The sequence below is a fragment of the Panthera onca genome, chromosome D4 (genome assembly GCF_046562875.1).
Source record: "Panthera onca isolate mPanOnc1 chromosome D4, mPanOnc1 haplotype 2, whole genome shotgun sequence".
Classification (NCBI taxonomy): Eukaryota; Metazoa; Chordata; class Mammalia; order Carnivora; family Felidae; genus Panthera; species Panthera onca.
Genome location: NC_138351.1, coordinates 23091731 through 23113743, shown reverse-complemented (window position 1 = coordinate 23113743; position 22013 = coordinate 23091731). Strand labels below are relative to the sequence as shown.

The window sequence follows — 22013 nt, the reverse complement described above, 5'->3', positions numbered from 1 at the left end:
TGCCTTTGTATTATTTAGTGTATTGATGTAAAAACATACCTACAATGTTCCCCTGTAATACTGTATGCTCCCTGGGGAAAGGCTAATAGCTGATTAATGTTTATAACCCCTACACTAAATATTTCTTGAGTAAACTTTGAAGGTGGCAGCTTACCATATACAGTACTGACATAGGTAAGAAAGGGTCACTAATTACTGAATTATTCAAGCAGTAATTTTTCTAGTCTGCTTGCCCCAGCACGCTCATGTGACTAATTTTGTTCTCATAGGGGCAGTCCGACGACTCTGGTTTTTAGTCTGGTTCTACCGTTGGCTGTGTAAGCTGTAGCACATCATATAATCTTTCTGCACCTCAGTTTCCCCATCAGTTTCTAAAAACAGTGGCCAGTTTAATTCAGATTCTATAGATAGATGTATGTGTTCTGTTTTACTAAGTGTAACCAAAATTGACTGCAGCCTGCTTGGTTTAGAGTGCTTTCTTAGAACCAGATGCTATTAGGATTTCCCAATTTTTACTGTTAAGACTTTAAAAATTCCTTCCCAGGATGTATTCTCAAAAAATACTATATGGTATCCATTACTATGATCTTTAGGCTCTTAACATCTAGACCATGTAGGAAGACAAAAGTAAAGGAGAAAATTGGGGAAAGGATTTGTGAATTCAGTAAAAATGGTGGTCACATTTACCAGAGAGAGAGGTCTTACTGTGGAATGAAGATTCATCCAATCCTTGTGGTACTAAACAACATCCTGTCTTTCTGCTGGAAGGACTATCTCTGAAATGAGATTGGATGCATTTTACCTTTCCCTAAGTTGTATCTTTAAAAACATAGTCCCCAAAACACTTCTTTTTATTTTAGGAGAAAAAAAATGCAAGTCATTTTATGAAGATATGTTTTCATAGATAAAAACCACATTAAAAAGGGGCACCTGGGTAGCTCAGTTGGTTAAGCGTCCAAATCTTGATTTCAGCTCGGGACGTGATTTCATGGTTTGTGAGTTCGAGCCCCATGTCAGACTCAGCGCTGACGTCCTGGAAGTCTGCTTGGGATTCTCTATCTTCCTCTCCCTCTGCCTGTCCCAGCTCATGATCTCTCTATTTCTCTCTCTCTCTCTCTCTCTCAAAAATAAATTAAAAAAAATAAACATTAATATATATATATATATTCACTAGGAGTTCCTGGGTGACTCAGTCGGTTGAGTGTCCAACTCTTGATTTTGGCTCAGGTCATGCTTTTACAGTTTGTGAGATAGAAGCTTGAGTTGGCTCTGCACTGTCAGTGCAGAGCCTGCTTGGGATTCTCTCTCCCTGTCTCTCGGCCCCTCCCCCACTTGTGCATGTGTATGCTCTTGCTATCTCAAAATAAACTTTAAAAAGTATATATTTATATATGCACTAATATACCTATATTCATTAAATAACATATTTGTATATGTATTCATAAATACTTCTCATGACCAAATATTTTAAAACATTAGGATGAAAAAAATGTCTTTTTTTTTCTTGCCACACATGTAGAAATGAATATTCATGGAGTATGTCAAGTTTGGTAGAACAGACACCTCCAACTCTTAAGATAACTGAGTAAGGTTCTCAGGTAAATGTTGTTTATGTCAACTGTCACAATGGATATTTTGTCAATATGAAATAATCTGAGGTGTATTTTCACTCTTCCAAATTTCTTTGCTCTGATTACTGTCATCTTAATTATGAATTCATGGAGGGAAACAGCTACATTTAAATTTAATGCACCTGGAGACAAATATATTAAATATTCATTTTATTTTAAGAATCTAAGTCACTAAGTCTTATAATTTACCTTGCGTATCTTAACTATGGTACATTTGTTTGCACATTCAAGTTATTCTAACTCCTAATTTTTACAGCAAATCCATAGGAAGTAGGCCCAAAGGTCACATTTGGCTAAGAGGCTAAGTGATTAGTCTAGGATTTTCCAAGTTAGATGTAGATTTAGAAATAAATACTAGCATGTTCCAGTTGATATCTTGAACTTACAAAACAAAAATTGATAAGGCTGGTGTTCAGATAAATCAACTGATACTATGAGTTAAACTTCTATCTGATGAAACAATGTGTCTTTAAAGAGATCATCCCCAAGAGTTAAGATTTGAAAATTCACGTATCAAAAATGAAAAGAGTGGCATGAAGCCAGAAACCCAGCATAAACCTTGAAGGGTAATGTGAGAAAGTAGTATTCCCAGTAGTCAAAGGGTAAGTAGCAGATGCAGTGAAAGTGATGCCTCAGAAACGGTAGGGGCAGCATGGAGCCAGAAAAGAAAGTCCTCCTGGAGTCAACAGCAATTAGTAGAAGACAAAGGAAAACATGCAAAGTAAGATATTCAGCCCCATGAGACATTAGAAAAATGCTAATTAAATCACAGGATACCTCTGTGCACCCATTAGAATGGCAAAAATTAAAAGAATTGACAGTACTAAGTGTTGACAAGGATATGGAGCAACTGGAACTCTCATACATTACTGATGGTAATATAAAATGCTACTACCACCTTGGAAAACTGGAAGTTTCTTTTTTTTTTTTTCAACTTTTTAAATTTATTTTTGGGACAGAGAGAGAGACAGAGCATGAACGGGGGAGGGGCAGAGAGAGAGGGAGACACAGAATCGGAAACAGGCTCCAGGCTCCGAGCCATCAGCCCAGAGCCTGACGCGGGGCTCGAACTCACGGACCGCGAGATCACGACCTGGCTGAAGTCGGACGCTTAACCGACTGTGCCACCCAGGCGCCCCATGGGAGTTTCTTAAACATTAAACATATTCCTAAAGTATCATGCAGCTGTTCCACTGTTAGGAACATACCCAAGAGAAATGAAAAGCATATATTACCATTCAAATCCTATATGCAAACATTCCTTGCAATATCATTTATAATATACAAAAACAATCCAAATTTTCATGACATTGTTTGATTATATAAAATTCTAAAACATTTTAGATTTTCTAGTGATACAATTCAGATTGGTGCTTGCCTGGGGAAAGGGCACAGGGAGGGATGGGTTATACAGGGGCACAAGGAAACTTTAGAAGAAACTTAGAAATGCTCCATAACTTGATTGTGGTTTCACGGATACATACATGTGTCATGGATGCATACAGGTGTCAAAACTCATCAAGCTGTACATTTTAAATGGATGCTATTTCTTGTACACAGATTTAATTTCAATGAAATTATAAAATTATCAGTCATTGGGAGACCCTGGATAGAAAGCTATGAGCAAAGGAAATCAGGATACAAGTAAGAATTCATCCTAGAATGAGAAACATAGGCAAAGACATAATCTAGATAGGACAAAACCTGAGCTAGATATTTCCACCTCTCAGCTATCCTCTCCTTTTCACTTGACTAAAGAATATAAATCTATAGGATTAACTATAACACTTCAAATAATAACTTATCTATAATTTATAGACTGCTTATTATATGACAAAGTATACTACTGGATGCTCAAAAATGTATACCCCATGTTTTTAGACATAAAAATTGGGGTTGGGGGACTCACAGGGAGGTCTTTAATAATTTCTGGACTGTTTTTCCTTTTATTTCATTCCTTTAGTCCTACTTTCTATTACCCTTAAGGAATAATTCTTTGTGTATCTTACAGGGTGATTTACACATTCAGGCCTTTTGGGGGGTTTTATCTGTTATTACACCCAGCTTTTCAAGAAATCCCTCCCCCCCCCAAAAAAAAACCTCCTCTTCCTAAAGAAGCTTTCAGGGAATATGTTTTTTTTCAAACTGGAGTTATATGCAGGCAGGCCAAAAATTAGCATTTGTTTTTAATATCCACAGTAGCTCTTTGGCATGGAGACTAGTCCGAATTTCTTTATGAGGCAACTGAGGTGGTAAAGATAAAGAGATCTTGCCTGAGTTCACATAAATAAGTGGGGAATCTACAGTTTGATTCCAGACCTTTCTGGCTTCAGACAATGCACAGTCCATCCCTTAAACTTAGTCATCAAATAGAGATTGGGGATTTGCCCAGATTGAGTTAGAGGTGGCCCAAGGCATCTGAAGCCAATAATTGGTAGAGAGATAGTATACTTAGACTGTAATTTTTGGGGAAATCTAAGAATCAGGGCACAGGGAGAGGTGTGGTATGATATATTAAACAAAACATAAGGATGAGGTTGGCGTTCATTGGGGAGATAGTCCCACGGTGTGCCAAAGCACCTTATCAGGCCCTGAAAATCCAGCTTCAAATACAAAATAGCTGCAGTCTCCTGTGAATTTCTAGTTGAGAGAGGGGCGACAGACCCTTGGACAAGTGTTTGTAATTCAGTAATTTGTGATACAGGTATGCACATGATGCTGTGAGGCTTAGATGTAGGCATCTAAGTTATACTGGAGAATCCAGGAAAAGCATTTCAGAAAAGATGTAGTTTAAAGCAAAAGCAATCAGGTGAAGAGTGAATGAAAGCCATTCCAGGAAAATCTGTTAGGCTCTGCTTATGCAGGACGCATGACATAAAATGATTGTCCAGATCCATTGAAGCTAGTTGTCAGGGCTGGAGTAGAGGGTGAGTATGAGTGAGGCATGTGTTGGGAGCTAAGAGGGGGGCTGGAGTAACAGTTCAAAGGGGTCTTGTGTGTTACATTAAAGTGTTTCAACTTTTTCCTTAAAACTTGGGGAGCCACAGAAGAACCCGCAGCAGATGAATGTTATAACATACATTTGTAATACTGGCTATCTGAAAACATGGCCTGCAGGTTGTCATAGGGATGTAGTCACCATTTTCAGCTTGCCTCTTTATTGTGCCCTGAGAAAGATGTAAGGGTGTCTTGGCTGTAGTATCTGAGAACATTGAGGTTGCTGGAATTGATTCTGCAGGATTGGCAAAGTTCACCTTTGAGAAAGGGCTTAACATTTATTGAATTCTGAGTATGTGCTAGACCCTGGGCTAGGTTCTTACTCAGAGTTATTCTATATAATTCTCACAACTAGTAAATACTGTGTCATCTGGGGCACAGTTAAGTGTTGCCTACATTTCTCAGGTAGTTTGACCCATACCAAAGTTTTGCCCAAGAGACTGGGAACAGAAATAATGAGTGCCACTTTCAGACAGGACAGCTAAGAGCCAGTGTGTATCTTCCATCTCCTTATTCCCATATCATAGTGAACTTGGAAATACTGTGTATTTCAGATGGCATAAGTTCAAGTTCAGGAACAGTCAACCAATCTACATGAGATACTGAGTAAGATATAAACCTTTCTTTTTTTGAGCCACTGACTTTTCAGAGTTATTGATTACTCCACTATACCCTAAACTACCCTTGCTAATGTAGTGTCCCTTCAAACAAACCTATTTATACATTTGTACATTTGTTTATTTGGAGTGAAGTTTTAAAAATGTCTACTAGAGACATTTCTGGTTTGGTCAAAAGAGACACAAGGACATGTCACTAGTTTTATCAGAAGTCACACTTATAAACTTGAGTCACCTTGCACCAAGGCTTCTATTTAATCCACTGATCTTCTAGGGTGGCTATTGATTAGCACCTTGGACAGTAGTATGACTAGTCTGCCCCTTAATCTAATTTTAGACAGTATTAACCCTCATGTGTAGATGAGAAGATGGAGGCTAAGACAAGTATCTTGCGCAAGGTCAAATGTTTAGTAAATGATAGAGGCTATATTTGAATTAGCTTGTTTAATTATTATAACTTGTCTGACTTCAGAGGTCATTATCTTTCCAATACTCTAGACCATCATTTATATTATTGAATTGTTCAACAAAGACAGTTTCTTAACGTGCAGTTGTATTGGTATTAAATCCTTCTGTCTATGTGTGTTTTTTAAAATTATTCTTAAAATATTAAAAAATTTTTTTAATGTTTACTTTTGAGAGAGAGGGAGAGAGACAGAGCATGAGTGGGGGAGGGACAGAGAGAGAGGGAGACAGGATCCAAAGCAGGCTGCAGGCTCTGAGCTCTCAGCACAGAGCCAGATGTGGGGCTTGAACTCATGAACTGTGAGATCATGACCTGAGCCAAAGCAGGATGCTCAACCGACTGAGCCACCCAGGCACCCCTAAAATATTTTTTAGACAGAAAGTATGAACAGGAAAGAGGGGCAGAGAGAGAGAGAGAAAGAGAGAGAGAGAGAGAGAGAGAGAGAGAGAGAGAGGATCTTAAGCAGGCTCCAAGTTCAGGGCAGAGCCACACGCAGGGCTCGATCCTATGACCCTGGGATCATGACCTGAGCTGAGATTAAGAGTTGGACACTCAACCAACTGAGCCACCCAGGTGTGTGTTTATTTTATATCATCTTGTCCTCACAAGCAGCCTCCTTTGCCGCAGCTTGAAGGTGAACTTGGAAATACCATGTATTTCAGATGGCGTTAAGTTCAAGTTAGAGAACAGTAAGCAGAGTATTTTTAAAGGCTCTGGACGCCTTGGAAAAATAGCAGGGCTTTAAAGTTGTTGATTTAGAAATAGCTAAGAAAATAAAAAGAAAACTACAATCTTTGCTGAAATTAATAAGAGCACTAATGAGGGGAAGATTGAAAGGAACAGCTTTGAATCCAAATGACAGCCCTGCCTTAGTTTAAAGCTAGGTTCTCTTTTCTGCTTATTATGGATCTTTGATAAGAAATACAATTGCTGAGAAGTCTGTTTTGCTTGCTGTTTGCTGTGAGCATTGTGAGACCTTTCCTGATTGTAACCCGCTGTAAAATGGGCTGTAAAACTTCCTAAATGTAGTCTGATATGTAATGGAATGAGTGATTGTATACAAACTAACCGGCATTTCTCGCTTCTGTAAACCTGCCTGCTTAGCACATTCCTCACCTACCCCCTTCCCCCTTTCTTCCTCCCGCCACAAGTAAAAAACCTCCCCTGTGCTATTTGTCTCTGTCTATAAAAACGCTATACCAACCCTATTCGTGGCCTCTTGTGTCACCGGCGACGAGTGCGCAGAGGACCAGGTTCGAACCTGCAATAAACGACCCTTGCCGCTTGGCTTTGACTTACAACTCTGGTGGTCTTTTGTGGGAGGTTTTGGAACTTCAGGCATTACAAGATGAGTGTGTGTGCTGCCCCTAGTTCTGATCTCGGAGACGCACTCTGTGTCCTGCCACTTCCTGCACACCTTTGAAGAGGAGTGGGTGGCCAAGCAGATCAAGAGGGTGCTTAACATGAGGGCCAGCCTGATCCTGGGCTTCTCTGCAAAATGGGACTGTGACAAGAATGAGCAGAAGAAATAAGAAAGTACTCCTCACGTGTGTGAACCTCACTCTGTTCCATCACCTCCATGCAGCTCAGCATGTTTATTGGAAACCATTATGTCACGGTACCATTGTTAATAAATGAGCTGCTCACGTAGGAAAAAAAAAAGAGGATTTCCCAGGTCTCCAGAGGAGCAGTGACTTGCTACAGGAAACCCACACCAGCTAGTGATAAGAGCACAACCATAAATCCTGTGCCTGCTGTCCTAACAACAATTTTTCTACTGCAAGAAATGTTTCTGCCCCTCTTTTTTGCTCTGCAAGACTGTCTCTGTGTTGGATTCTATGAGCTTGTTTGCAGAATTACACTCAAATGCATTTTTGTTTACCCCCAATAAATAAATAGCTCTGGGATACTTACTAATAGTTCTGGTTTGCACAAATATTCTTTCAGACTGGAAACCGTGGGAGAATGAGAAGCCTTCTAAGCTGCCTACCAGGCACTTTTCACATCTTACTTGGCTAGAGGTGTCTGTGACGATGAAGGGAGACATTTAGGCTGTTCTTTTCTCAGTTCCAACCTGCCCAGAACTGACCTATCTGCAGTTATTATGGACTTGGTAGACAGCAAAGCAGAGTGAAAAAAATATCAGTTTTGGGAATTTGAAATTGCTAAGTTTGCATTTCATGTTTGCTGTGTGATCTTAGGCAGCTCACTTGAACTGTCTTAGCCTCTGTTTTCTAAGCTCTAAAATGAAGATAAAGTGATATGTAAATGTTCTCCATGAAGCAAGTATCAGTCACTTCAGTAATTAATCCTTGAGCAAGAATTGCATTAGCCTTTGGTACTAGGAGACACATGAACTTCTTCAATTCTCAAGGGCTTGCTTGGATGGGGAGGTCTTGGGAAAGGCCTAAATCTTGACACAGAATGTGGCCAAGTCCTTAGCTCCCTCTCCCTGGAACCATGGTCATATGCAGGAAAATGATTCTGTTTGTGCTTAACAGAAGCTGTTTATGTAGTGGGCTTCAGGACTCAGCATGACAGTGGAGAGAAGAGCATCATTGTTTTGTATCTTGGACACTGAAAATTCAAAATCGTGTGAGCTTCCTCAGTGATAATGGTGAGACATCATTGGAAGAAACTGAGACTGCTAGTAGCTACATTGGCTTTCCAAAAATCAGCCATCATGGTGACTGGTTCTGTTGTCTGTGACTAAATTATTACAGCCTTCTCCTGGCTGAAAGCAGAAGGCAATAAGCAATAAGGAGTACTAATTTATAATTTACATAAGTATTCCTTGGCTCTGAGTAGTCCCTTAGGGTGGGGAAATTTGGACTTTACCTTCTTCATTATAGGGATGGGGCTTGGAATTTAAATTAAAAATCTAAATTTAATTATATTATTGTTCCTTGGCAGCCTTATTTTTTATTCCATGCTGACCAAGTTAGGCCTATGGCTACAATATCTTATATTTATTAGGTTTGTCATAAAGATTAGGGGTAATACAGTCCATAGCCTAGCATCGGTAGGTAATACAGTTCATAGCCTAACACCTAGTAGGCAGTCAGTGAGTGGTAACCATCAACATTATTATTTTAAAAATTAAATTTATCAGATACTACTGCTTGGGATAGTTGGGGCATTGGTAAGTTGTAAGTCTACAAAGCCTAAATTTTATATAATATTTTTAAACTGATTTTATTTATCTTCAGAAACACTTTTTTTCTTTAATGTTTATTTTTGAAAGAGAGACAGAGCGCAAGCTGGGGAGGGGCAGGGAGAGAGGAGGACACAGAATCCAAAGCAGGCTCCAGGCTCTGAGCTGTCAGCATGGAGCCTGATGCGGGGCTTCAACTCACGAACCGTGAAATCATGACCTGAGCTGAAGTCGGAGGCTTAACCGACTGAACCACCCAGGCGCCGCCAGAAACACTTTTTTAAAAACTTTTTCTGTTAACATTACCAACAGCTTTTAATGATCTTTTGTCTTTCAACCTTTTGAATCAACCTACTACTTACTGCTTGAACACTTTCACTATGTAGCTGATTATCTTTCCAGCTCATGGAAGACTGAGAATCATATCTTAGGTTCAGTGGTGATGTTCAAAATACTTACAGCTAGTGCAGTATGGACCATACTAATCACAGTGGAGGCTGGCTGTCACCTGGGTGGTCATACTGGCACATACCAGAGCAATAGTGCGACTCATTTTATATGTCTCTGAATCCTTCATAGTGCCTTCCACATAAAAGAGACTCAACAAATATTTATTCATGATTAAAGTTGGGAAGTTTCTACAAAGTAATATCAGGGGAGACTGGCTACTAAGTGTCCTCCCCCCCAATTATCCCAGTTAGGTCTCCAGTTTTGTGGGCTGAGGAACTCAGGTTAGTTGAACTTACAAACTTAGGCATGAATTGGAATTCCAATTTATTTATTTAAAGTAGAGCTATGTATTGATATTTACTGTGGTCTCAGCACTGCATTTCTTGAGTAAAGGCTGACTTACATGGGAAGTCAAGTTATCACAAGAGGATACTGTGACTTGCATAATATCAAGGAAGAAATCCTTATATTTATGGTCAGTTGGTTTCAACAAAGGTACCAAAGCTGTTCGGTAAAGGAAAAGAGAGTCGTTTCATCTGGAAAAATTGGCTATGCACACGCAAAAAAATGAGCCTAGTCTCTATGTCACATCATACACACAAGAAAAATAACTCAAAATGGATTACAGCCCTAAATTTCAGAGCTAAAACCATGAAACTTCTAGAAGAAAACTAGGAGAAAATATTTGTGACCTTAGATTAGGCAATAATTTTTCCATCAATAAAAGAAATAATTGGGGTGCCTGGGTGGCTCTCAGTGGGTTGAGCATCCGACTCTTGATTTCGGCTCAGGTCATGATCTCACAGTTCATGAGTTCAGGCCCTGCATTGGACTCTGTACTGATAACACAGAGCCTGCTTGGGATTCTCTGTCTTTGTCTCTCTCTCTGCCCTCCCCCGGCCCCACTCTCTGTCTCTTTCAAAAATAAATAGGGGCACCTGGGTGGCTCAGTTGGTTAAGCGTCCAACGTGGGCTCAGGTCACAATCTCACCATTTGTGGGTTCAAGCCCCGTGTCAGGCTCTGTGCTGACAGCTCAGAGCCTGGAGTCTGCTTCTGATTCTGTGTTTCCCTCTCTCTCTGCCCCTCCCCCACTCACGCTCTGTCTCTCTCTCCCTCTCTCTCAAAAAATGAATAAAACATAAAAAAAAATGTTTAGGGGTGCCTGGGTGGCTCAGTCAGTTAAGCCTCCGACTTTGGTCCAGGTCATGATCTCATGATTTGTGGGTTTGAGCCCCTTGTCAGGCTCTTTGCTGACAGCTCAGAGGCTGGAGCCTGCTTCTCTCTGCCCTCTCCCAGCCTCTCTCTCTGCCCCTCCCCTGCTCGCTCTCCATCTCTCTCTCTCTCAAAAATAAACATTAAAAATTTGTAATAAAAATAAATAAATAGACACAAAAAATAAAAAGAATGATAAATTTTACTTCATTTAAAAAAAAACACTTTTACTCTTCTAAAGAAGGAAAATAAAAAGACTAGTAAGTGACTGGGAGGAAATATTTGTGAAACATATATCTGAAAAAGGGTTACATATATCTGAAAAAGGGTTTGTATCCAGAATATATAAATAATGTTTATCATTCGATAATAAGACAATGTAATTAAAAAATGGGAGGCACATTTGAATAGTTACTTCACAACGAAAATATACAAATTGCCAATAAGCACATGAAAAGATGCTTAATATCAGTCATTAGGGAAATCAAATTAAAACCACAATGCGATACCTCTACGCACCCACTGGAATGGCTATAATCCAAAGACTTACAATATTAGTGTTGGTGAAGATGTGGAGAAACTGAAATCCTTGTACATTGCTGTTGAGTATGTAAAATGGTATAGGCACTTACATATACTTCCATCTAACCTAGCAATTTCACTTCTAGGTATCTACCTACCCCAGAGAAATTAAAACATATGTTCACACTAAGACTTGTGGCAATTGCCCGTGGCAATTTATTCATGTAATCCAAGTATGCCAGAGCTAGTGAACAGATAAAATGTAGATGCATACATATATTTGAACGGAATGCTATTTGTCAATTTTAAAGATGATCTATCGATACCTACAACATAGATGAACCTCAAATATATTATGCCAAATGGAAGAATTCGTTATAAAGGACTATATATTATATGACCCTGTTTATATAAGATTTCCAGAAAAGGCAAATCTATAGAGACAGAAATTCAGATTTATAGTTGTCTGGGACTGAGAGTCTGAGTAGGAATTGATTGCAAATGAGCACAAGGAAACTTTGGATGATGGGAATATTCTAAAACTAGATTGTGGTCATGATTATACAACTGTATAAATTTACTAAGAGTCATTCGACTGCACACATATAATGGATGACTATTGTGCTATGTAAACTATCCTTCAATACAGGTGTAAAAAATTCAAGGACAGGAGAGTGGGCTGCTGTGTAAAATCTTTGAGACATCAAGCCCCATAGAGTAGCTGTGCCTATCTGTGCAACAGAAACATTTGCCTCCCAAAGAATTGTGCCTGGGTAGACCCATCTGGAACACTGAAGAAAGGAGTTAGAAACAGTGATTCTGTTTATTTAAAATTCTTCATTGATCAGGGTGCCTGGGTGGCTCAGTCGGTTGAGAGTCCAACTTCAGATCAGGTCATGATCTCATGGTTCGTGAGTTCAAGCCCCGCGTCAGGCTCTGTGGTGACAGCTTGGAGCCTGGAGCCTGCTTTAGATTCTGTGTCTCTGTCTCTCTCTGACCCTCCCATGCTTGCACTCCTCCCCACCTCAAAAATAAACGTTAAAAAATTTTAAAAAATTCTTCATTGACCAAAGCCCATTTGTTTGGATACATTCTGTTTTTTATTATGTTAATATAATCAATATTTTTCTGGCATGAGAATCATTTTGTCTGTGAAATGATATGGCATATTTCTGTTCTAATTCATTTTTGGTCTTTTTATAGTTGAACAAAAAGAAAGTACTCAGTTCTGGTAGTTTATAGCTTAAATTATATCCAAAGGAATTAAGTCGTTTCTAAATTCCCTTCTCTCCAAATTATTGGAGAATATTTAACTTCAGTCCCACGTATAACTACAATACATGTGCACATGTGTGCACACATATGCACACACACAAATTACCACTTCATTAGTAACCTACAAAGTTCTTTTTTTTTCCTAGAGAAATATTATTTTACTTTCCCATAAACTTACTAGTAAGTCCTTAACAGTTTTTGAGTTTTGTAGATATGGAAGATAGTATTTAAGTGGAGGAATATATGTACAGTAATCTTACAGATATTCATAAATTTCTCCAAGTAGAGGTGAAAAATGGAAATATATTTTATTCATTCTTTGAAACCAGAAAAGGAGGGGAAGAGATGGAAAATACAAATATATGTGCAAAGTAGGACATTTACTTCCCCAAAATGTAAATAAAGTATTTGGCGGGGGAGGGGAGGAGTGATTTAAAGAATAAGAATTTTAAAGTGTTGGTTGGTTGTTTATGTTTATTTTCCAAATCAACAATGTGATTCAAGGGAACACTAATAAATGAAACATTACTTTCCAATAAATGGATTCAGGATGTGGCAACAACAGCCCTTTCAAACTGGCCTCTCTTACCAAAAAGTGATACTGGAAATAGTGTGTAGGTTCTTTTCTAAGGCTCCATCTATCATTCTCCTCTTACTACTGTGGAAATCATGAGTCAATACAACCAGATCTGGTTAGAGAAGAATGACATTGACAAACAGATCAGGTTTGGACACACCATAAATATCACACAGTACCTCCCACAGCAGGCCAAGGCAAAGCCTGGTGAAACAATCTATCATTCTAAGTACAACGCATATGGAGGATGTCCAAAGATGTTGCTGATTGCTGCTGCCCCAGCAAAACTTCTTTTTTTCATTAATGATGGAGTTCAAGTCCACATCGTTCTTTCCAGCTTTTCTTTTGCTCCTTATGTGTGGGCCCACCAGCACATGGCACATTTAGAAGTTGTTTACTTCTACAATTCAGTATTTCTTCAGTCTGAGATTCTTATCAGATAATTTTTTTAAGCAGACTCCCTTAAGACTAGTTGTTTTGTCCCTAAAATGGTTTTGATGCTGTTGATGTATTTATTACTTTAGGTAAAGCATTCACATCAGTGGTCTCCAAAGGGAGATGGGGAAGTGTAACAAAAGGAGTGAGAAGAAGGATCCATTAGAGTGTGGGAACAAAGTACCAGAACTTCTTTTTCAGTTGTTCTCTAGCATGAAAGATTACTTAAGCTTCATAGTATTTAACATGTGGATTAGAACTGGTGCACTCATAGGTCGCTGTGTGAGCGGTTCGCAAATTATCTATGAGTTACCCTGAGGGAAGATGGGGGTCTCACATTTTGGAGGGATTAATTGACCCAGTGTTATTCCTGTTTGTTCGTTTATTAATTTTAAACACACTACATGATGTGGAAACAATTTTAGCGGTTTAAAAATTTTTTTTTTTTTCAACGTTTTTTATTGATTTTTGGGACAGAGAGAGACAGAGCATGAACGGGGGAGGGGCAGAGAGAGAGGGAGACACAGAATCGGAAACAGGCTCCAGGCTCCGAGCCATCAGCCCAGAGCCTGACGCGGGGCTCGAACTCACGGACCGCGAGATCGTGACCTGGCTGAAGTCGGACGCTTAACCGACTGCGCCACCCAGGCGCCCCCAATTTTAGCGGTTTTAAAACAAATCCATAGGTTGAAAAATAGGAAAAATTCTAATAAAAAAAAATGGCAGCTCTAGTTCTTAGCAGTAGCTCTTTGGCAACCAAACCAGGAAGTAAAAACAACGGTTATCTAATTATATGTGTCAAGAAGATGGGCAAGGAATTTTTTTAATTATAAAGAAAATTTGTTGAAATTAAATTTTACATCCACCTTTGTTAACAAGAAACAATTGTGCTGAAGTTTAGTTAATGATAGTACATATGGCATACATATGTTGAATTTGCTTCTTTTTCTAATGGGATATTCGCTCAAGCTACTTGGAGACCACTTAGTTAGAAATCTCACTTGGAATTTGCGTATACATGATTCAGGGTGTTTCTGAGTGCGAAGACCTCTCAGGAGGGGTGGGGAATGTGGGAATTCAGGGGAACAGCAAGGAATCTGGCAGATACTCAATATAAGAAGCAGGTGGATCCTGGATACAGCTGATACTCTGGATGTGTAAACCAGGATACTACATGAATTGCTTAGCGTCTGGGTGTCCTTATCAAAACCTAGACCACTGTCCCTGTGTTCCACGTGACCGAGAGGAGGAGCAGCATAATGTTCTGCTTTTCCATGCACTAGGTCAAGGCATCTGAAAGTGATAAATGGCACAATGCCACAAGCAGTGTAAAAATCTCAACTTAAGTCTCAGGTGGTAAAAGATGAGCCATGAAAACCTGTAATATTAAAATAATTTATTCTTAACAACTGACCTCTATATGTACAGGGGAAGAAGATGTTTATTTGGATTAGCTCAGAAATTCTACTAGTGGTCATCTACCCAGAGACTCCAACTTAATTTACACTTTTAATTAATTAGTTAAGCAAATATTTATTGAGTGCCTACTAAGTGCTTAGTGCTAGTAATTAATGCCATTTACTGAGCATTTTCTATGCCGAACTGTGGGCTAAACCTTTAAGTATGTCAGTGTGATTAATCCTTGAACAACTTTTTTTTTTAAGTTTATTTATTCATTTTTAGAGAGAGAGAGATAGAAAGAGAGAGAGAGAGAGAGAGAGTAAGCTGGAGAGGGGCAGAGAGAGAGAGAGGAAGGGAGAGAGAATCCCAAGCAGGATCTGCACTGTCAGCACAGAGCCTGATGCAGGGCCCGAACCCACAAACCTCAGATCATGACCTGAGCCAAAATCAAGAGTCAGAGGCTCAACTGACTGAGCCACCCAGGCACCCCAATCTTTCAACAAGTTTTAAAGTGAGATGTTGTAATCCCAATTACAGAAATAAGGAAATCAAGGTACAAAAAGATAAAGTATTTAGCCCAGTTCTAAACAGGAGTTTCTGGAACAACCTCAGATCTATGGACACAATGCCTTGATGGATGGAAAACTATATAGAGAGTGAGTGGAGGGGAAAGGAGAGAAAAACCTTGGGAGGTGGGAGAACAACAGCCTGTCTCTGAACGACTTTCTTTTTGTTTTTAATTGAAGTAGAGTTGATACACAAGGTTACATTAGTTTCAGGTGCCCAACATAGTTGTTACATGCTGAGCTACTTTCTTAAGGGAACTGCCTGGTACTTTGTCCTCAGATCCCTCTAGCTATGTTATTTGAAACTTTCCACAGACAGGAAAGAGAAGACTTCTGCTGTAGCCCCTGTCATTGTTTCAGGATTGTATCAATCTCTCAGCTCTTCTCATTCTGACCTTCATTTTATGCCCCTCCCCCTGACCCTGTCCCATACCTGGCCTTCTGCTCATTCCCCAATGGCACCTCTTCCTATCCTTCAAAATCAGGCTCTCAGGGACTGTCTTTGACATCTCTTACCAGATGTTTCTCTGGCTAAACATAGTCTTCTTGGGTCTTTGCTTATGGGTGATACAAGGTTGAAGTCCAAGAGACTATCAGCATCCTCCAGACCCCACCATCTGCCCTGTTCTTGTTTGAATAAACTCCTCAGGTCTCAGCTCTTTCTAACCAAAGGGTACTGGTATTATGTCTTACTTTGGCTTGGTGAGAAGTTTGTCCCTCGGATTGCAGATCAGCTTGCTCTGCTGCCCTGCCCGGCAGTCTTCTTTTCAGACCATCTGATAGCTCTACTCAAAGACTTCCCCTCTTGCATTCCTTAATCTGGCTTCCTTCCCTTGCCTGAGCTTCAATTAAAATAGGGCAGACCTCGGGGCGCCTGGGTGGCGCAGTCGGTTAAGCGTCCGACTTCAGCCAGGTCACGATCTCGCGGTCCGTGAGTTCGAGCCCCGCGTCAGGCTCTGGGCTGATGGCTCGGAGCCTGGAGCCTGTTTCCGATTCTGTGTCTCCCTCTCTCTCTGCCCCTCCCCCATTCATGCTCTGTCTCTCTCTGTCCCAAAAATAAATTAAAAACGTTGAAAAAAAAATTAAAAAAAAAAAAAAAATAGGGCAGACCTCTTTCGGAATTGTGACATTTGTCTTGACCTTCCCAGGTGCCTCTGTGTGTTGCTTCTACTCTTTGACATTCAGGCTTTAAAATCATCATCATGATCAGTATTTTTATCATCATCATTTGTATTGGTTCCATATATTTGTTTTATTTTTAAAAAGAACACAGAATAAAGGTGAAGTTCCCACAGTCTTACTCAACCTCTCAGCTCCCTTTCTCCCTAGAGCCATCCAGCATCATGGATTACAGTTTCTACATATATGTACCCAGAAGCAATTAATAATAACTGATGTTCATTGACCACTTAGTATACAACTAGCAGTATTCCAGGTGGCTCACGTGTACTCCTTCCTTGACTTTGAAACAATCCTATATGAAATAGGTACTTATTATTTCCTCCATTTAAACGTGGGGCTATCAAGAACTTAAGTAACTTGCACAAAGTCACACAGCTAATAAGTAGTGGAACTGAGATTCAAAGGCAGGCAGGCAGGCATCTAACTCCAGAACCAGTGGGCTTCATCATATGTTAATGCTGGTAACTGCTCTAGTATATTACACAACCTTTGTGATATTGCTTAGAGGATTTTTTAAATGCCCAAAAATTCAGTTTAAAAATTTCCCTCAAGGGGCACCTGGGTGGCTCAGTCAGTTAAGCAACCGACTTTAGCCCAGGTCATGATCTCACAGTTTGTGAGTTCGAGCCCCACATTGGGGCTGACAGCTCGGATGCCGGGGAGCCTGCTTTAGATTCTGTGTCTCCCTCTCTCTCTGCCCCTCCCCCACGCCCCCGCTTGCACTCTGTCTCTCTCTGTCTCAAAAATGAACATTAAAAAAAATTTTTTTTAATTTCCCTCGGTTAATTTTTCTTCTCAACATTACGTTTTTGAGATATTAATCCAAACATTGATAGTTACTGCTGTATAATATTCTATTAGGAAAATCCATCATAATTTACTATATTCTCCTCAATGGGCACCTAAAGTGTTTCTGATTTTCATTACTAGAAGCTGTGCTGCAGTGAGCATTGTTGTGCATGTCTCCTTGGTAATAGTCATGTTCTCCTCCAATTCAAATAAGGCTATTTCATCATTGCCTTTATCAATTGATAGGATGAAGTGGTTAATTTAAATGATTGCTACCAATATCTGACTGATTGGTAAAAGATGAGTTATTTGCTGGATTTTGCATTTTAGTAGACTTATTAGAGGAAATAAGGTAATGCTGTGAAGAATTCCAGAACTGAGGAAGAAAAGGTGCATTTGAAGGTCATATGTAGGGGAAGATAGCCCTGGTATCTTCAGGACACCTGCCATCCATCCACTAAGGCTGACTTTCCTCTTCAAATCATGGAAATCTAGGTCTCCATGAGAGTCTTTGTTTCGGCACCAATATTCCAAAGTGGTTCAGATGCTACGCAAACCATTTTCAGTGCCCCTTTTTCTCCCTTATCAACTGTAAACATATAGACAGAATGTTTATTGGATTACAGAGTACTCTGGGATATAATAGCCATGTGACTTCAAGATAGAAGAAAAGAAATTTCTAAATCTTGAAAACGATGTGTGGATATGTTTGCACACCAAGTGGGATTTCCTCTGTAGTCCAGGCAGCCTTGCTCTTGAATAATTTAAGTTGCTTGAATTGGCAGGCATCTGTGCTCAGCACTGCCCTACCAACACACACATTGCTTGCCCTTTGGATGGAGATGGTCCAAGAGGAAACATCAGAGACCTATCTACCAGAAGCCCAAGAAGATTTCGTGTCGTGACACCTGCAGTATTTTATTCATGAAGAAGCTTCACTAGAATGAATTGTTTTTCTGAATAAGCTCATTGCAAATACATTCACTTGTCTCTTATTTGATGTGTATGTGGCTTTTCCATATACATCTTGGTACATGGCACAGATGTTGTCCTGGAATAGAAGACCCACTGGACCTGAACTGTAACAAGTGGAAAAATAGAATTTCCTATTAACAGCACAGCATCAAGGAAGAATGTCTAGTTCTAATTCTAACACTCAGTGGTTTGGTGAAATTGGACAAGTTATTGTAAGTGGGAATCATAACATTACTGATCTCACCATATTGTAAGATGATTACAATAATATTCTCTAAATTAGTATAAGTTAGCTAAATTCATTTTTAAAAATCTAATCTGTTTCTTAAACACTTATTAGTATACCTTATGTAGTAGTGATCTACACAGAAAAATCCTGTAAAATTTACTGTAAAATGGACATACCGACACCTCATTCCTAGAGTTTATGTGGGGAGAAAAATGGCTCGATACATGCAGAGTACTATGTGTAAGAAAAAAGCCTGGCCACCTGTCAAGTTCTCTCTAATTGTGATTCTGTTATTCAGGGATCACTCAGCTGGTGGCTACAGATGAGAATAACGGTCACTAGTTACTTTAATGTTAAAGTGCAGAACATCTCAATCTAGGAGGCCTGCTACTCTTCCCCAGGAGAAACCAAGGACAGCAGTTTAATGAGCATACCTACCCTTCTCTTACCCAACATGTATAAAAGAAATCTGCAGAAAGGATTCTTAAGGAAATACGGGTTGTATAGAGTGGTAGCAATTCCATCCTTAGCAAGAAAGGATTATGTGGGGCGCCTGGGTGGCTCAGTCCATTAAGGGTCCAACTTTGGCTCACAGTTTGTGAGTTCAAGCCCTGCATTGGGCTTTGTGCTGACAGTTCAGAGTCTGGAGTCCACTTCAAGTTCTGTGTGTCTCTCTCTGTCTGCCCCTCCTCTGCTCATTCTGTCTCTCTGTCTCTCTGTCTCTCTCTCTCTCTCTCAAATAAATACACACTAAATATTTTAAAAAATAAAAGTAAAAAGAAGAAAGGATTATGTGCTTTGTTCTCCTGTCTTTCCACAGGTTGGGCATGCCCAAGTTGCCTTCCCTGACCACATAAGTAAGTCAAGGACTAAGGATAATCTGTTAGACGTTGCTGAGTCACAGTTGGTTAAGATCCTACTCTGGATTTCAGTTCGGGTCATGATCTCAAGGTTTGTGAGATGGAGCCTGAGTTGGGTTCTGTGCTCACAGCCTGGAGCCTGCTTAGGATTCTTTCTTTCTCTCTCTCTCCCTCTCTCTCTGTCTCAACCCCTTTCCCACTTGCACTCTCTCTCTCAAAATGAATAAACATAAAAAAAAAAGAAACAAAGAAATCGCTGAGCTGGGGGCACCTGGGTGGCTCAGTCAGTTAAGCATCATATTCTTGATTTCACTCAGGGGATGATTTCAATTTTGCTGACAGTGTCGAGCCTGCTTGGAATTCTCTGTGTCTCTTTCTGTCTCTTTCTGTCTCTCTCTCAAAATAAATAAGCTTTAAAAAAGAATTGTAAGAGAAATTGCTGAGGGGCGCCTGGGTGGCTCAGTTGGTTAAGCGTCTGACTTGTCTCAGATGCTTATGAGATCTGTCTCAGATCTTATGGTCCATGGGTTCGAGCCCTACCTTAGGCTCTGTGCTGACAGCTCAAAGCCTGGAACCTGCCTCAAGTTCTCTGGCTCCTTCTCTGTCTGCCCCTCCCCTGCTGGTGCTTTGTCTCTGTCTCTCTGTCTCAAAAATAAATAAACATTAAAAAAAATTTTTTTTAAGCAATTGCTGAGCTGGGGCATGTGGGTGGCTCTATTGGTTGAGCACCTGACTCTTGATCTTGGCTCATGTCATGATATGACATTTCATGGAATCGAGCCCCACATCTGGCTCTGTGCTGACAGTATAGAGCCTTCTTGGGATTCTCTCTCCCCCTTCTCTCTGCCCCCCCCCCCCCACTAAATCAATACATATTTAAAAAATTGCTGAGCCACTGAGTTGATAAATCATCTGTTCTCTAGGCTTGAGCATGTTAAGGGACCAGAGGGATACGACAGTGCAGGAGAAAATCCCATGGTGAAGCCTGCAGGTCTGTGTTTGGTGTGACCAGGATATGTGAGTGGAACCTCACTGAAGGTGAGTAGGTGACTGAATATTAAGCTTCTTTCAAAATTGCTGCCCCATTCCAGGTGCCACCCATTGGGCAAAGGAAGCCCAGCAGTAAGAGGATGTGGGTGGATCACCTGCGCCAGGCCTGAAGCCAGGAGGAAGAAGCCCCGCCCCAGTCAGATCCCAACATCAGGGAGTTAAGCAGGGAGAAACCCCCCAAAGTCCCACCTGCGAGTCCAAAAATGCCTCCCGTGAGGAAGTCAGCCTGTGGTAGAGAGAAGGAAATGAGGGCCAGACAGTGGCCCCTTGGCAAGAGAGAGAGGCCAGTTTACTCTGAATGGTCGCTTTGCAGAACGTCTTCCTTCCTCTCCTTCATCCTTGCTCCAGTCCCAGAAGAGCAATCATAGCAAAGGAGGTGAAGAATGGTACAAGAGAGAACACCCTCTCCACTCCCTGTCACCTCCCCTTGTTCCAAGCCACGTACATACCTGTCTGTCCTGTCTTGAATTGTAGAGGAAGTGAGCTGTGAGTTGACATTGACATTAAGGTTTTTAAACAGAGCACCAAAATCAGTCAGAAAATTTAGGAAATTGGACTGAGATACCACTTGGGAGCGTGAAATCCAGTGGGAATGGAGGCTTGACAAAGAACTTTTATTTAAAAAAAACAAAACAAAACAAAGACAAAAAACCTTCTCATGGTTCTATCACAAGTTGATACACCTTGATGAAATCCGTTAAATTAGTGATCAGTTATTCATTATAAATGTTTCTAGCCTTATAGGACTAAGTGTCCTGAGAAGTTGTTTCTCCAAACAGATCTTGTGAGCTTTTTACTCTGTCTTGGCAGACAGGAAACTTGGCCTGCTTTCCGTATGGCTAATCTTAAATTGTTCGTGCATTTGTTCATTTATTCAATCTACATTTATTGAGCATTTAGTGTGCCAGACACTGAACTACTGAACCAGACTCTTGGGATAATTAAGCAGGCCAAATACTCAGTTCACATGATTTCACATGGAATAAAAAGACTTTTTTTTTTTTTTTTTTTTTGCTGAAGCTTTTGAAGCAGTGGCAGACGCTGCCCAAAATAAATTGTGGGCTTTACAACCAAATAGCATTCTGAACTGCCCGGTAGAAATAATGGTGACCATGCATGCTGGGCTTCCCAGGGAAGCCTTGATTTCTTATAATTTCATTTTTTTACAATTAAGTAAATTTATTCAATATGTAGCTAAGTGCAATTTATTTTTTATGACTTTGTAACACTTTTCATTTAAATTTATAAATAATGAAACATCCTTTGTTAGAACACATGCCCAGTTTTTTTATTTGAAAAATGTGGATGGCTTAGTTCTATAGATTTTTTAAAAAGCAAATTTAGATCTAGATTATGATGACAAAACTATGGAAGTTATTTCCTTCGGCCCTAGATTATGATGACAAAAATGTGAAAGTTATTGTTTCTCGGAAACCCAGCTTTCTGGCAGTGGTATCTCTTGGCATCTGACACTGTTTTTGAAGGTAAAATAAATGCAGCTAAAGCAATGGTTTGCCTGATGCCAATTTAAAAACACAGCGATGTGAAGTCCACTGATGTCCTGTGCTTTCAAAGGTAATGAATAGGTGCACCTGATCTCCACTCAGGTCGTAATTCTTGCAGG

The 22013-nt window shown here is 40.0% G+C and overlaps 1 long non-coding RNA gene across 22 annotated transcripts in view; it reads left to right on the top strand.

Annotated features, from left to right (window-relative positions):
- The window catches only part of LOC132663585 (uncharacterized), a 553467-nt gene that overhangs the window by 308528 nt on the left and 222926 nt on the right, over positions 1–22013 (top strand). For 20 of the 22 annotated variants that reach the window (XR_013551829.2, XR_013551842.2, XR_013551839.2 and 17 more), the window contains one exon: positions 20263–20377. This is a non-coding gene — a long non-coding RNA (uncharacterized LOC132663585). Of the gene's footprint in view, positions 1–19299; positions 19337–20262; positions 20378–22013 lie in introns of all 22 variants that reach the window. The other 2 variants (XR_013551841.2, XR_013551831.2) reach the window with 1 other exon arrangement.